Genomic DNA, 14,569 nt, shown 5'->3' on the forward strand with positions numbered 1-14,569 from the left:
CTACTGCTCACCTGAGCTCCCCGTGGGCAGGAAAGCACTAGCACCAGCGATACCACCCCTGTTCTCTGCAGGTTCAGATACCACCCCTGCGCAAAGTCGTTCTTTGGTGGTAAACACTCCCTCCCTGACAGAGGAAACCAGGGATTCTTGGTTTCAGATTCCTAATTTGGCCTGATCTGGGTGTTTCTGTTGACTCAGCCCATCTCAGATCCCTTGGCAACGATGTTTCCTGATACGTGACTTCTTCCCCACGATGCTCCTTCAGAGACCCGGGGGCGGGGGTGTGTGGAACCACAAGCAAGTCCTGCTGCTCCTGGACCCCAGGGGTCCTCCCGTGTCCCCAAGTCACAGCCGTGTCAGCTGACAGCCACGCGATGAAGGCAGCTTGTGTTTGGTGAGACAGACTCAGGAGAGCAGCAGACCCAGGGGTGAGCACAAATACCAGGCCAACTGGTTTCACTTGATGGAACCAGCCTCTGGGGCCATCATGTGAGAGGCAAGGCAGGCAGGAACCCTCCAAAACCAGGGAGGAGTTCACGAGTTCAAACCTGATTCAGTAAGACCGAGGAGATAAAGCTTTAATGAGTCAATTAAGCAAGAATGAAGATTAGATGACATGGTTGTAGATTCACGTTTAATTATAGAAAATAAGAACTTTCCATACAAAACAAGTGTGCCGAGGGCACAGATGAGGTAACACGGACCGAGTGATACCGTGGGAGCTGATGTCCTAGCGTTACTGTCATGTAACTAGTCTGTACCAAGAGCCAGGGGCACCCTTTTCTTTTCTTTTTTAAATATATTTTTATTGATTTCAGAGAGGAAGGGGCAGGGAGAGAAGAAACATCAAGGATGAGAGAGAACCATTGATCGGCTGCCTCCTGCATGCCCACACTGGGGATCAAGCCCTCAACCCAGGCATGTGCCCTGACCAGGAATCCAACCAAGACCTCTGCTCAACCACTGAGCCACACTGGCCAGGCCATGGGCAACCTTTTCCATGCATTAGTTCATTTAATAACCATACACAGGATGTATTAATTTCCTCATCTTTCAGATGGCACAACAGGCTCAGAAAAGTAATTACCCCAGGCCACGCAGAGGGGAATAGAGCTTGACTGTGACCCCAGGTAGTCCCGACTCCAAAGTCTAGTCTAGTCTCCTAAATGGCTCACCACACAGCTTCCCAATGACAGCAGGTGCAGTAAGGAAGCGACCGAGGGCAACTCCCATCCATTTCTTTCAGTGCCCTTGGGGCTTCCCTTTCTATGGCCTCCTCTTTCTCTAGATCATTGGCTCTCAGGTGCATCCTGTGGATGAAAGAAGGGATTCTATGGAAGTAACCTCACAGGGTGATCAGATCATAAATCCCTAACTGGGCAGTCATGGTGGGTAGTCACAACCCACAACTATAACTTCTTCAGTAGAAGGTTTTAATCCATCCTGTCCATTGTTCTTGTGCATCTAGGTTAACATGCCTTTGAAATGCCAGAAGCAATACCCCTCAAAGGGAGTACTAACCCTCAAGACAGCATATGATCTTGGTGGCTATCCTGTAATCCAATCCCCGCCTTGCTTTCTCCCACCTCCATGAAATCTTCCTTATGTCCCAGCCTTAATTTCAAATGCAGAAACGAAGCTGCAGAAGGGCTCTTCAACGGAGCATTGGGGATCTTGCTCCCAGCACATGTCCTCAGTTTGACGGAAATAAACTCTTGTAAAGGTTCTCTGCAGGTTCAGATGTTTGCGAATCCTGGGGTTTGGGGAGGGACCTGAGATTTTGCATTTCTTGCTGTGTTCCCTGATGAGGACGGTGCTGCTGGCCCGGAGGATTCTACTTGATCGCTGAGAAGGCCAGCTCTGCCTTTCTTCTTGGGCACAGCACTAGTATTTCAGGGTGGCTATTGGAACACACTCTTTCTTATTCTAACAACTAAGTGAACAACAGACACAGTTTTGTTTCATTACCAGCAGTTTTTCTCCATTGCCAAAGTACAATAGTTCAGCTACGGTACTGGTCAAGCAGGTCGTGGCGGGTGGCCCACACACCTACAACCATTTGTAGTAGCCACACTCTTTTCCTACGTGAGATTGCGCCCTGCGTTCCAGCCAGTGGCTAGCACCCTGCTTGCTTCACACTCAACCTCTTGGGAGAGTGGACGTTCCCCGAGTGTTTGCAATTGGCTTGGACTCAAGTTGGGAACTCATTCATGAATGAGCTGCTGCGGCTGTGCAGTCGCTGCTGGCTGAGGGTGTCTTTTCCAGGCGGAGCTGCCAGGAGCGCTGTTAGAACGCTGGGGGCCAACACGGCTTCCCCCCGGCCCTGCGATGCTTTGTTTTCCACTCCCCGCCCCCTGTTCTTGATATTTACATCCTCTAACCGGTGCTGTCCAACACAAGTGGATTGTGAGCGACAAATGTAATTTAATTTTTCTAGTAGCCACATTAAAAATACCTTACATTCTCTCTCCCACCTGCCCCCCTCCCGCCCCCGAGTGTTTGAAATCGGATGTTACCTGACACTGATCGCACATCTCAGCTCACACCCCTGTTTCAGGGGCTCGGAGCCTCAGGTGGCTGGTGCCTTCTGGGCTGGGCAGTGCCGCTCTCCTGCTTTTGGGATGGGACTGCCACGACATCTGGACCTAGAAAGAGCCCCTTTGTGAAAGGTGGGAATGTACACGTATTCATACCTGAGCATGGCCGGTGTCTATTTAACATACACGTGCAAGTGGCCAAAACATGGCTGTGTCTCAGAATTGACTGGGACGCCAGTTAAAAGCAGGCCTGCGACTAACCCAAGGTTTGCTTAATTAGAACGGGGGGTGGAGGGAGAGGGCTCTGCATTTTAATGAGCTCCTCGGGTAATTTTGCAGCATCCAGCCCAGGACTTTCCACAGAGGGACATTTCCAAGTCAGCAGACAGAGAAGTATGAAATCCCTTCTAGGGGCGTCAGGCCAGGGGCCCAAGGCAACACAGCATCCAGCTTCTTTTTCTGTCAGGTGGTGTAGTTTGCTCCTCCCTCAAACCTGTTTTAGATGGGTATGTATTCTTAAGAGATAAACATTTTGATCATTTGTCAGGATTGGGTTATCAGCCACCTTGGAGAAAAGCAGAAAAGCTCACTTGGCTTTCTTATCTTGCTTTTGTGATAAAGTTTTTTTTTTTTTAATTTATGGGAGACCTGAATGTAGAGATTTGTGTGTAGGTGCTGTCACCTAGTGGTGAAATACGCTATTGACACCCTCTGGGCTACATGTGGGCTTGCCCTCTGCTGGTAGAGACTGGAGAGTTCAGCCCATTTGGTTCTCAAATGTAGTTTCTAGATCAGCAGCAACAGCGTCCCCTGGGTACTTGTTAGAAATGCAAATCCTTGAGCCCTACTCCATATCTGCTGAATTAGAAACTCTGACGGTGTGTCCAGTAATCTACAGGTGCTAAAATGTGAGAATCACTGCTGCAGCCTGAAGTACATGGTCCTTGGTCTTTTAGAGGCATGGACAGTTGCCCTGGGGAAAAGGGTACAAGTGCATATTTATCCAGACTTTGGAACCACTTTAGGGGAGTTCATAGACCACATGAAATTGGATCACTGAGGAAGCTGGGGTATGGTAGAGGTAAAGAATGATCTATCCTTCTCATACGTGGTGTCAAGAAAGACACTCTGGTATAAGGATCTATGTCTCGGTTAGACTGGGTGAGTTTTAGAACACTGGTAGCCTTAATTAGTGGCTTTGTCTAGATTAGAAAAGTATGTCTTTACTAAATAAAAATAATCTTTTAAATGAGCATGTTTTTCATTTTTATAATACAAATTATTTCAACAGTATTACAATATACCAAAAAGTTTATATTAGTTCTACATAAATTAAATCAAATTATTGATAATCCAATAATAGAAAGCCTACAATTTTCATCAGAATACTTAGGAATTCAATATCACTATTATGTAATACTTTGTTTGAATATACTTGGTTGCTTTCACAATTTGTTTAGCATTAATAACAGATCTTGGATAAATATAATCACTGGTTTTCTTGGCCATTTCAATAGTTACTTGCTCCAATAGCTCACTTGCTAAAGAGATAATGGTTCTATTTGACAGTCTTTCTGTGATATTATAATCTCAGATACAGTATTAACTTTGGTAGTCTTTTTAAATAAAATGTAATTTTAAGAGGTTATATTCCTCATGGACTATATTCCCCACTGTCCAAGTTAACTATAGCCTGAAAGTTACAAAAGTATTAGGAAATTCTTGGTGAATTATTGCTGTGAATATACGGTAATGCCTAAAATAGATGCATATTAGAATTTAGACAGTAATTTAAAGTTTTCAGTCTCTCATGCATGGCGATCCATCAATATCACATCTCCCAAATAATAAGTTAATTTCAATTTTATAAGTTAATTTCAATAAGTTTGACATTCAAAAGGAGTGGTATACTGTATAATTAAAGTAGCTTATCTCTATCTTAATTTTTCTAATTATACATTATCCAGAAAACTGGGATATCTGTGATATTCTTTCATTATTGTAAACCTGTCTTTTAAAAATATATATATTTTTACTGATTTCAGAGAGGAAGGGAGAGGGAGAGAGAGATAGAAACATCAATGATGAGAGAGGACCATTGAGCAATTGATTCCTGAACACCCCACACTGGGGAGTGAGGTTGCAACCCAGGGCATATGCCCTGACCCAGAATCAACATGTGACCAACCACTGAGCAACACTGGCTGGGCTAAACCTTCTTTTAACAGTGAAATTACTATATGTAATGTAGAAAAAGAAATTAATCCTAAAATTGAGTTTTGGGTCATGGAAGGCCTAATCATGAGATTTTTAAGTGAAGATCTTTCTCTGTTTATTGTTTTCATAGTGGAGAAGTTGGTGTCAAAATCAAGAGAGTCTGCAATTTGCTCAGCATCAATGATAGATCTTGGGTAAACATAATCACTGGTTTTCTTCAAAGAGTTTTTTAATTGCTTTGATGCTTTCAAGATCATCATTTGTCTTGTATTACTAATTTTACTTAATACAGCATCTAAATTTAGTACTGAGTAAATGAAATTTTAAGTCCATATTTTCAGAAGCGTGACTTTGGCTTGCATTTTAAAGTCCTTATCAATAAAATCAACAGCTTTTTAAATGAGTATTACATACTTCTCTTTTAACTCAACCATTCCATTGTGCCTTCGAAAATGGCCAGGGGACTTCCTATTTCAGGTAATCTTTGAAGTGTTGTGAATCACCCGGAACAGACTGGCTCAAGAAAAGTCATTTTCTTAGCTCACAGTTCTGTGGGTCATCTGGTCGCTCTGGTCAGGCCTGAGCAGCTTGACAGGCCTTGGATGACCTAGGATGCCACGTCCGGGCTTCAGCTGAGATGATGGGGATGCCTGGAGGGGCCGGGGCCTCACTTCTTGTGGTCTCATCCCCCAGGAGGTTGGCCCAGGTGTCATCACATGGAGGCCCAAGGGCTGCCAACAGCAGCGAGAGAAGGCAAACCCCAAACGTCTGCAGCCTCTGTTTGTCATATTTGCTAATATCCCAGTGGCCTAAGGAATGGATGGCTGAGGCCAGAATCAGGGTAGAAGAGTACACTACCTCTTGATGGGAGGAACTGCAAATTACAGTCCACTCTTGAACAATGCCAGGGTTCAGGGTGCCAACTCCCAACCCCTGATAGGTGAAAATCTAAGTAGAACTTTTGATTCTCCCAAAACTTAACTGGCTGATAGCCTACTGTTGACTAGAAGCCATTGATTAACACATATTTTGTATGTTATACATATTATATACTGTATTCTTACAAGAAAGTAAGCTAGAGAAAAGAAAATGTTAAGAAAATCATAAGAGGACATACATTTGTAGTACTGTACTATTTATTGAAAAATATTGCATATAAGTGGAACCACTTCAAACCAGTGTTGTTTATGAGTCGACTGTATTGTCTACTCTCTGCAGTTTTACTGAGATATAATTGATATATTGTATAAATTTAAGTTGTACAATTTAATGATTTGGTATGTGAAATGATTGCTACTTAAGTTATCATCCATCACCTCACATAGTTTACGATTTTTTTCCTTGTGATAAAAACTTTAACCTTTTGCACTCGGATGTCGAGTGTGACTCGACATCCGAGTGCAAAAGGTTAAAGATTTCTCTTAGCAACTCTCAAATATACAACACAGTATTGTTAACCACAGTCACCATGCTGGGTATGAAGTTCCCAGAATGTACCTTTTCACCATCTTCACTCAGTTCTCCTCCCCACCCCATGGCAACCACAAATCTGATTTAATTCTGTGAGTTCATTTCTTTTTCAATCCACATATAAGTGATATCCTATAGTATCTTTGCTTGACTTATTTCACCGAGCATAATGCACTTAAAGTCCATCTATGTTGTTACAAATGGCAGGATCTTCTTCATTTTTTATGCTGGGAGAGTATTCCCATGCCTTTGTGTTGCTGCTCTACCACAATCTCCGTCTTTCCTGTGGTCAGAAGGACCACAATCGCTTGCCTTCCTGATGTCTCGCGCTCACCTGTACCCCAGCCCCTGGGAGCACTGGTGAATGACTCAGGTAATCATGGCAGCACTGCAGGGCATGCATTTCCTGTGTCCTGTTTCCCTCAACACGGGAGCCTGTCCTTGGAGTCCTCAAATACACGAGCACAGCATTCCCACAATTGCATCTTGAGGCCATTTCCGAGGACCACTTTCTAAACTAACTGCTGAGTCAGGATCCTGGCAGGCCAAAGAGGACATACTCAAACTGGAGACTGTGAGGAGAGTTTACTGAGGGAATTGTTTACCAGGGTGTAGGCAGAGTTAGCCCTTGCATGGTGCGGTTATATCCTGGACCTGAAGGGACAAGGGGAGGCCAGAACTGCTGGAATTCTGAGAGGGTAGCTGAAGGCTTCTATAGATGCAGGCAGCTTCTCATGACCCAACATCTCTTCTCCTGCCCTCTGATCTCCTGCTAGTGCCCCCCCCCCCCAACCCTTTGGCTAATCCCAACTGATAGCAAAAGAGAATGGGGCCAGCCCGACCAGTGTAGCTCAGTGGTTGAGCATTGACCTATGAAGCAGGAAGTCATGGTTAGATTTCTGGTCAGGGCACATGCTCAGGTTGTGGCCTCGATCCCCAGTAGGGATTGTGCAGGAGGCAGCCGATCAATGATTCTCTCTCGTCACTGATGTTTCAATCTCTCTTTTCCTCTCCATTCTTCTCTGAAATCAATAAAAATATATTTTAATAAAAAAAGAGAGAGAAAGGGGCCAGTGATGCATTTCCTACCGGTCAACCTCCCAAGGCATACAGGAAGGTGGTTGCCGGGGGCACATAAGTGACCTCGTCTGAGCAGGGTCTGTCCTTGCCTGGGTCTGATGATATCATATTTCTTGTGATAAGACTGTATAACTGTCACTCTTTCCAATTTATAGGCCATGTTTCCATGCCTGCACTCATCACAGACGCATATCAACACCGAGGAGAGTGGAGTTTCATTTCATAGACAAGGCAATGGGGTAAGTTGCTGGGCATCATTGAGCTTTACATGCACACAGCTGGTTAGTGCTCTTTGGTTCTATCCCATGGAGGCTGCAATATAAGCAGACTCTTCCCATTGTAATTGATGCCTGTATTAGTTTGCTAGGGCTGCCACCACAAAGTCCCACAAACTGGATGGCTGAGGACAACAGAAAGCTATTGTCTCCCAGTTCTGGGGCGGGGGGATGTGGGGGAGGCAGCAGGGTTGGTTTCTTCTTGGAAAATGATCTGTTCCATGCCTCCCCCCTTACTTCTGGTGGTTTGCTGGCCATCCTGGGCCTTTCTTGGCTTGTAACATACTACCCTGACCCCTGCCTTCATTTCTATTCTATTCTATTCTATTCTATTCTATTCTATTCTATTCTATTCTATTCTATTCTATTCTATTCTATTCTATCATATTCTATTCTATCATATTCTATTCTATCATATTCTATTCTATTCTATTCTATTCTATTCTATTTTTATTCTATTCTATCGTATTCTATTCTATTCTATTCTAATTCTAATTCTAATTCTATTCTATTCTATTCTATTCTATTCTATTCTATTCTATTCTATTCTATTCTATTCTATTCTATTCTATTCCATTCCATTCTAGCCTAGCCTATTCTATTCTCCCTGTGCATGTGTCTGCCTCCATGTCCAGATTTCCCCTGATTACAACACCAGTCCCATTGGGCTAGGGTCCACCCTAACAACCTCATATTGACTTGATCATCTGTGAAAACCCTCTTTCCCATCAAGGTCACAGTCACAGGTACTGGGGGCTAGGACTTCAACATCTTTTTGGAGGACACAACTCAACTCACAACAATGCCCTATTATTAGACATATGAACTATGTTTACTGAGGGTCTACACCCTTATAGAGAGAGGAAGGGTCAATTTACAATACGAGGAGAGTTTAATTCTGTTTAAGTATTATGCTTTGGCTATATTACGCTCTCTGAAAACTGCTTCAAGAACGTTGTAATAACTACCAGTAAAATTATGTTATTATCTAGAAGAAGAGCTTACCTAATATTGGAAACCCCAAAACAACAAATAGAAAGATAGCAGCAGGTGATTCTGCATTTATGGAGTACTCCCTTGTTCTGCTTTCTTTTTACAGGTTTGAACCCGTTCTGAACACCAGGTGACGCTGTTGCCAGTTCCATGAATGTTCATTCTCAATAAAAAGCCTTGGGTAAGAAGCAGCAACAATACATGGATGAGAAAACATGTTGGAGGTCCTGCGACCCAGGTCTCGGCAACTGCTCACAATTTTCCCTTTCACTCAACTCCACAGTCCACTTGGGTATTTGTCCCTGGCAGAATGGAGAAGCTGGTGGGCTTGTCTCCAGGACCCCGCTCAGCTCTGCCTTTGAGGTGCTGGCCCAGGTGCTTGGGAAGTTAGGGACAGGCGGGGGCAGTTCCAGCCTGTGTGTGCTGGGTCCCTCGCTGATTCTGCCCTGCTAGGCAGCAGTCGACAGTGCTTCACTCTCACGGGGCTGCTGGCATGACCTGTGACGACGCTTCCGCAAGCATGGCGAGGCCGGTCATGAGCCGTAGTTCCCATCTCCTCCTTTGTCCCAGCAAAGGGGTTATTTATTTTATTTTTTGCAATATCAGTTGATATACAATGTTATATTAGTTTCAGGTGTACAACATAGTGATTAAACATGTACATAAGTTAAGAAGTGATCACCCCGGTAAGTCCAGTACCCACCTGGCACCGTACACAGTTATCACAATGTTATCGACTCTGTTCCCCAGGCTGTACCTTACAGCCCCATGACTTTCTTTAACTGGCCATTTGTACATCTTAATCTGCAAAGGGGTTTATTTGCACCCCGCCCCCCGGCTCTCCAGTTCAAGATTGAATTTAACATTTTGAAAGAGGGCGAAGTGCAGCACCGTGGGGGTGAGGAGCAGGAGGGTAGGGACTCCGATTCAAACACTGACCCCACTGTCCATAGGCAGGAGCCACTCAGTGACCAGGTCGTCCAAGGACACTGGCCTTTGCTCAGGCTCCTGGGAGCGCAGGTCAGGGAGGTGTGTTCCTGAAGGTGGTGGCTTAGAGATAATGAAGCCCTTCCTTTCTTTTTACCCAGTTAAACATTTTGAAATGGATGGCCCCGCAGGAAACCTGCAGAAGGAATTCCCCGCTGCCGGAGGATGGGTGGGGCCGGGGGTGAAGAGGAAATCGAATCTGCTTGGGCAAGCGGCAGGGCCGGAGGCCACATGCATGAGCAGCTGGTCCTGGGAGGGGAGCCGAGGAAGGGCCAGGAGAGGAGGGAAACAGAGGTCAGGGCCAGCCACCTGTTTCAGCTGTGGCGGAGGCCTATGCGGTGTCCCTGTGGTGGCCTTTGGGGTGGGGTAGCCCCTCCTTTTCATGGGTTTCCAACCTCAAGGGTGGGTTAGGATGACTGCAACCGCTTATGGGGGTTGGAGGGGGGTGTTCTGGGACAGCCCTGATCCCAATTGCTCAAGCAGGCATCAGTATTGGTATAATTTGCTCAGTTTTGTATTTCTTTACCTGTATCATCTTTCCCATTTTGGAATGGCAATATGGTAAATGTATAATGAAATGTGCTTTGATTTTTATTCCTACGTAAGAGTTTCAAACAACCATGTAACCAAAAGATCTCTTATCAAGGGATCTATTCTGATTTTCAGCAAGGGTTAGACCTGGGCTTGTGCTGACCAATCACACGTGAGTTCCTTGCAGCCGGTCATGTCTTCTCTTTCTTAATCTTCACTTGATCAATGCAGTTCTTATTATCAATGACCCGTGGGTGTCTTTTTTCCCTTCCCATGCGTAGTTGGAGAGACAAACCAATAATGATGATGACTTCGTATTTACAGCCTTTCTCATACCTTGGCCATTAGGGAGGGAGCAGGGCTGCAGGGACCTTGCCTGGGAGGGGCTGAGAGGGCTGCTCAGGAGTCAGGGCCAGGTGAATCTCAGTTCCCGGGTGCCTGCCTGCCTGGGGCCCAGGGAGGAGGGCCTGCGTGTGCACATGGCCAGCGTGGCTGGAAAGAACAGGTTACAATCCAGTCCTATCGCTGACTCTGTTGCATGAGAGGTGAGAGCAATTGCCTACGCGTTTAGCAGGATAGCTCCTTGGCAGGGGAGAGGCGCATGGGAAGGGACAGTGTAGGAAAAGTTGTAGACATGAAGTCAGAACCGGTTATGACTTGCACATGGCGGTGCATCGGGATGGAAAGAAGTGAACTGTCGCCCAAGCTCTGGAGGTGGCTGGGGAAGAGCCCTGAGCGCCGGATGCAGGGCGAGCTGCTGCTGGCCTGGCCGGAGCCCTGGAGGGGCTTTTCTGAGCACAACACCACCCCAGGAGGCGAACTGAGGCTGTAGGCTGTGCAGAGAGGCGATGGGGAGGGCTGGACTCTACATGGAGCAGGTTGGGAGAGGTGGGAGGTGGAGAGAAAAAGCCAGGCCTGTTCAGAGGATGTGGGGACCACAGATGGTGAGGTGGGAGCAGAGGGAGCAGGGCCCGGTTGGCATGCTCACCTAGGCCTGGTGTGTCCTTCTAGCTGGGCGGTGCTGGTACCCCTGAGCCTTTCTCTCTGCTTTCTCGGAGGCCGTGGGGATTGAGAGAGTGTCCTGTGACTGTGAGCCACTCTCTCAAGCATTCTCTGGTTCCTATTGCATTGGACTCTGAGAGTGGGACCTAGCAGTCCATTGTAACATGGGACCAGGGGGAGAATTGTCCCTCGTCGAGAACTACTGACTTAACTCAAAGGAATAACTCTCTAATGGTGGAATTTCAGGGATCAGTAAATGTGCTGGGGACAGAAAGACCCTCTCATTGCCTCTCAGATAATACCAACTCCTACTAGTAATTGGAGGAAAGTGCGCACATTCTGTCTGTACTCCTCGTCCTTACGTGGACTATGGCTTCCTTCTGAGGAGGATTTTTCTTCCAGGTGTCAGAATGAGTACAATTGATCTTGTCCTTTCTCTTCAGTGTGAGGTATAGAGTTGGACAGTTTTTTTTCTCAACAGTTTTTCTTCATAAAAGGCAGAAGAGTGATGCTCTCCCAATTCCTGACCCTGCAGGACCCACTGATAGATATCTCTCAGGTTACCAAGAGCTCCCCCGTGTGGTAGCTTCTGAGATTACCTTGATGCTAACCACTTCTCTCCCCAGTGCAGGATTCGGCTTCCTGGGTTTGACCTAATTAGGCATGAAATCTTGGTGGGAACAGATGCCAACAGTTTTATTTTACTTAATGATGCTTCCTGCCCAGCCCTCATGGAGTACAGGAACTGTACTGCTAACCTTACCTCATTGACATGAATCCTCACAGCAACAATTTAGCTTCATTTCTTGTCTTTCAACACAGGAATCCTTTGGTTTCACGTGGCCGTGTCCATCTGAGGAACACCTCAGCTCTCTAAGTGCACATGTGAAGTTGAACTAGACCTGTGATAGGTGTGTGGTATGAAACCAACTCATCTGAGAGTCTTACGTATCTTAAAAAATAATTCATTGCAGTGCACTATTTTCTAGTGTATATGATTTCAAATGCGCAGATAAACCTGGTGGTGTTGCTGAAATTCAAGTTCTGATTCTGTCGGTCTGCATTTCTGAATGCCCTCAGTGATGCCAGATATCAATACAGTGCCCTCTTTTTACGGAGGAAAACCAGCCCAGATGGTGTGCAGGTGGCTAACAGCACAGCTAGGATTTGGACCCACGTGGTCTAGCCCCAGAGCCCGTGTGCTTGACCACTAAATCAGAGAACGGAGAAGCCAATTAAAAGACTGGGCAAGCCCTAGCCAGCTTGGCTCAGTGGATAAAGCGTCAGCCTGTGGACTGAGGGGTCCCAGGTTCAATTCTGGCTAAGGGCACATGCTTGGGTTGGAGGCTCAATCCCCTGGAGGGGGGTGTGCAGGAGGCAGCCGATCAATGATTCTCTCTCATCATTGATGTTTCTATCTCTCTCTCCTTCTCCCTTCCTCTCTGAAATGAATAAATACAGTAAAATAAAAAAAAAAAAAGACTGGGCAAGCTGGACTGGTGCGTAGATGAATTCCCAGGACACGGCCAGCAGACTTGCAGAAACCCATAGCAGAGGTCAGGTTACCAGGGTTCAAGTTCAGCAACTACCTCTCCCTGGGTGAGCTCAGATGTCACTTAACTTGTTTACATGATTGAGAGATGGGGTCATGACAGTGACCCTCAGAGCTATTGGAGGGCTCCCTGGCAGAATGCATGTGAAGTGCTTCGCACCGAGCCTGTGAGTAAACCCCTAATAACGAGTGACTGTGATTACCACTCCAACCTCAGACAGTTGTCCTCATGCAAGCAAGGAAGGCCCTGTGGTCACATGGCCAGCAGCCGGACCCCGGCCAGGCCCCACGTGGACGGGACACAGTCCCTTCCTCTTACTATCTGCGTTCACTCTCCATCTCTCAGCAGCTTTCTTCGGGTGGAACTTAAAAGGTGACATCTGGCCCTGCTGCTCCTGGGAGTCTGTGTGGGCATGCCGCCTGGCGCCTGGTAAACACGGATACAGGCTTCTACTGGCAGGCGTGTTCCCCTCCAGCGCTCACACGTAACAGCAGCAACCCTTGTGCCATCGAAAGGCATGGCGTCGCTGGGGACGTGAAGGGGAACCTCACACCATTGTGGGGTGATCAGTCAGTGCAGACAGTGTGTCCAGACAACTCGGCCCCGAGTCTCCCGGGGCAAGCCGTAAATTACCATACATTTAATTTCTCCCAGCAGCAGGGCACTGCCCGTACCCACCCCGAGTGCCGGTCTCCACGTCTCATCACCTGTGTGGAGTCATTGGGTCCCAGCACGTAGACACCAGCTCAAGTCCCAGACCAGCGCTGGTCCCAGGGAGCAAACACTTACAAGTGCTGTGCATGTGGGAAGACGTGGCCTTTGTTTCTGGCTGTCAGTGTTGTGCAACATTGTGGCTCTGGATTATGATCCTTTAGGATTCGGAACAGGGTGAGGCTTATTCTCATTTACGTATAAAATCAGTTGTTACTACTCATAACAACCAAGGAAATGGTCATTTAAAACACTTTTCTAGATGTGCGTTAACTAATCCTCCTTTCTAGAACAGCACTGTCTGATGAACTTGCTGGAAGATGGAAATGTCCCATGTCTGTTCTGGGCAGCAGGGTAAGCAGTAGCCCGATGTGGGCTTATGTGACTGAAGACAATTTTAAATTTTAATTAATTCCAATTCAAAATATTTTAAGAGCTATCCATGGCTGGTGGCTACTGTCGTACAGAAAACAGGTGTAGAGAGAGAAGGGACTTTATGCCTCAAAGCCGCAAGAGGCTCACGTAGCACATGGAATAGTGGGAGAGTCTGAGGTCAGTGCACAACATGTGGAATACTGGCCAGCCAGCACGATGTTTCCTGCCTGCCCACACCCTCCTGGATGTCACTCTCCCAGGATGATAATGTGGTGGGTAAAATGTCTTTCCCTTGCCTCGCCGAGGAATTCGTTGCTATAGTTGAGAGGCTCTTCATAACAGGGCCACAAGCCGTAGAACACTACGCTCTGTAAGGCTATCCGTTCAGGGAAGGCGGGGAGCGAGTTCTCGGGGTGGGCATCTGGATTACCGCCATCCGGCATGGTGCTGTGTTTACCCCCTTCTGTTTCCTCCATCTCCCTCATCCCATTTCCCACCCTGTGTGTGATTCCGTCCCACTCAGAACTCTGGGAATGGCTTATTTCCTGGTGGAAATGTCAGTACAAAGGAACAGAGGTGACATCACAGTCCCCTTTCTGCCCCGTGGCTCAGGTTGGCTGAAATCACAGAGTGAAAGTGACGTCATCTTTGCGCCCCTGAGGTCAGGAAGCATAACGGCCTGGCCCCCCTCTCAGACAGACCTGAGGAGGAAAGAAGAAATTCAGAGAACATAACCCAAGCTGGCCACGCTGGAAGTGCTCAGCAGCAGCCAGTACTGGTCCAGACCAGCGATTTTCAACTGGTGCCCCAAGAATTTTTAAAACCTGCAATACCTGGC

The 14,569-nt window shown here is 46.7% G+C and overlaps 1 long non-coding RNA gene across 1 annotated transcript; it reads left to right on the top strand.

Moving 5' to 3' along the window:
• Window positions 1-305: 305 nt before the first annotated feature.
• Window positions 306-8,754, top strand: LOC129151488 (uncharacterized). The gene is made up of 3 exons (XR_008558174.1): window positions 306-428; window positions 7,460-7,543; window positions 8,679-8,754. It is a non-coding gene; the product is annotated as an uncharacterized LOC129151488 (long non-coding RNA).
• Window positions 8,755-14,569: the final 5,815 nt, after the last annotated feature.

Source organism: Eptesicus fuscus, chromosome 14 (assembly GCF_027574615.1).
Source record: "Eptesicus fuscus isolate TK198812 chromosome 14, DD_ASM_mEF_20220401, whole genome shotgun sequence".
Lineage (NCBI taxonomy): Eukaryota > Metazoa > Chordata > Mammalia > Chiroptera > Vespertilionidae > Eptesicus > Eptesicus fuscus.